The sequence below is a fragment of the Cyprinodon tularosa genome, unplaced genomic scaffold (genome assembly GCF_016077235.1).
Source record: "Cyprinodon tularosa strain WSP-4 unplaced genomic scaffold, ASM1607723v1 ctg128, whole genome shotgun sequence".
NCBI classification, from domain to species: Eukaryota; Metazoa; Chordata; class Actinopteri; order Cyprinodontiformes; family Cyprinodontidae; genus Cyprinodon; species Cyprinodon tularosa.
The window spans coordinates 62,721-64,948 of record NW_024038092.1 but is presented as its reverse complement, the minus strand read 5'-3'; positions in this window follow the sequence as shown (position 1 = coordinate 64,948).

The window sequence follows — 2,228 nt, the reverse complement described above, 5'->3', positions numbered from 1 at the left end:
AAGGTTCCTGCTGCAGAGACGCTGGCCTCCAAGGTTCCTGCTGCAGAGACGTCGGCCTCCAAGGTTCCTGCTGCAGAGACGCTGGCCTCCAAGGTTCCTGCTGCAGAGACGCTGGCCTCCAAGGTTCCTGCTGCAGAGACGTCGGCCTCCAAGGTTCCTGCTGCAGAGACGTCGGCCTCCAAGGTTCCTGCTGCAGAGACGTCGGCCTCCAAGGTTCCTGCTGCAGAGACGTCAGCCTCCAAGGTTCCTGCTGCAGAGACGTCAGCCTCCAAGGTTCCTGCTGCAGAGACGTCGGCCTCCAAGGTTCCTGCTGCAGAGACGTCGGCCTCCAAGGTTCCTGCTGCAGAGACGCTGGCCTCCAAGGTTCCTGCTGCAGAGACGTCGGCCTCCAAGGTTCCTGCTGCAGAGACGTCGGCCTCCAAGGTTCCTGCTGCAGAGACGCTGGCCTCCAAGGTTCCTGCTGCAGAGACGCTGGCCTCCAAGGTTCCTGCTGCAGAGACGTCGGCCTCCAAGGTTCCTGCTGCAGAGACGCTGGCCTCCAAGGTTCCTGCTGCAGAGACGTCGGCCTCCAAGGTTCCTGCTGCAGAGACGTCGGCCTCCAAGGTTCCTGCTGCAGAGACGCTGGCCTCCAAGGTTCCTGCTGCAGAGACGTCGGCCTCCAAGGTTCCTGCTGCAGAGACGTCGGCCTCCAAGGTTCCTGCTGCAGAGACGTCGGCCTCCAAGGTTCCTGCTGCAGAGACGTCGGCCTCCAAGGTTCCTGCTGCAGAGACGTCGGCCTCCAAGGTTCCTGCTGCAGAGACGTCGGCCTCCAAGGTTCCTGCTGCAGAGACGTCGGCCTCCAAGATTCCTGCTGCAGAGACGTCGGCCTCCAAGGTTCCTGCTGCAGAGACGTCGGCCTCCAAGGTTCCTGCTGCAGAGACGTCAGCCTCCAAGGTTCCTGCTGCAGAGACGTCGGCCTCCAAGGTTCCTGCTGCAGAGACGTCGGCCTCCAAGGTTCCTGCTGCAGAGACGTCGGCCTCCAAGGTTCCTGCTGCAGAGACGTCGGCCTCCAAGGTTCCTGCTGCAGAGACGTCGGCCTCCAAGGTTCCTGCTGCAGAGACGTCGGCCTCCAAGGTTCCTGCTGCAGAGACGTCGGCCTCCAAGGTTCCTGCTGCAGAGACGTCGGCCTCCAAGGTTCCTGCTGCAGAGACGTCGGCCTCCAAGGTTCCTGCTGCAGAGACGTCGGCCTCCAAGGTTCCTGCTGCAGAGACGTCGGCCTCCAAGGTTCCTGCTGCAGAGACGTCGGCCTCCAAGGTTCCTGCTGCAGAGACGTCGGCCTCCAAGGTTCCTGCTGCAGAGACGTCGGCCTCCAAGGTTCCTGCTGCAGAGACGTCGGCCTCCAAGGTTCCTGCTGCAGAGACGTCGGCCTCCAAGGTTCCTGCTGCAGAGACGTCAGCCTCCAAGGTTCCTGCTGCAGAGACGTCGGCCTCCAAGGTTCCTGCTGCAGAGACGTCGGCCTCCAAGGTTCCTGCTGCAGAGACGTCGGCCTCCAAGGTTCCTGCTGCAGAGACGTCAGCCTCCAAGGTTCCTGCTGCAGAGACGTCGGCCTCCAAGGTTCCTGCTGCAGAGACGTCGGCCTCCAAGGTTCCTGCTGCAGAGACGTCGGCCTCCAAGATTCCTGCTGCAGAGACGTCGGCCTCCAAGGTTCCTGCTGCAGAGACGTCGGCCTCCAAGGTTCCTGCTACAGAGACGCTGGCCTCCAAGGTTCCTGCTGCAGAGACGTTAGACTCAAAGGCTCCTGCTGCAGAGATGCTGGCCTCCAAGGTTCCTGCTGCAGAGACGCTGGCCTCCAAGGTTCCTGCTGCAGAGACATTAGACTCAAAGGCCTCCAAGGTTCCTGCTGCAGAGATGCTGGTCTCCAAGGTTCCTGCTGCAAAGGCGCTGGCCTCCAAGGTTCCTGCTGCAGAGACATTGGCCTCCAAGGCTCCTGCTGCAGAGACGCTGGCCTCCAAGGTTCCTGCTGCAGAGACGCTGGCCTCCAAGGTTCCTGCTGCAGAGACGTCGGCCTCCAAGGCTCCTGCTGCAGAGACGCTGGCCTCCAAGGTTCCTGCTGCAGAGACGCTGGCCTCCAAGGTTCCTGCTGCAGAGACGTTAGCCTCCAAGGCTCCTGCTGCAGAGACGCTGGCCTCCAAGGTTCCTGCTGCAGAGACGTCGGCCTCCAAGGTTCCTGCTGCAGAGACGCTGGCCTC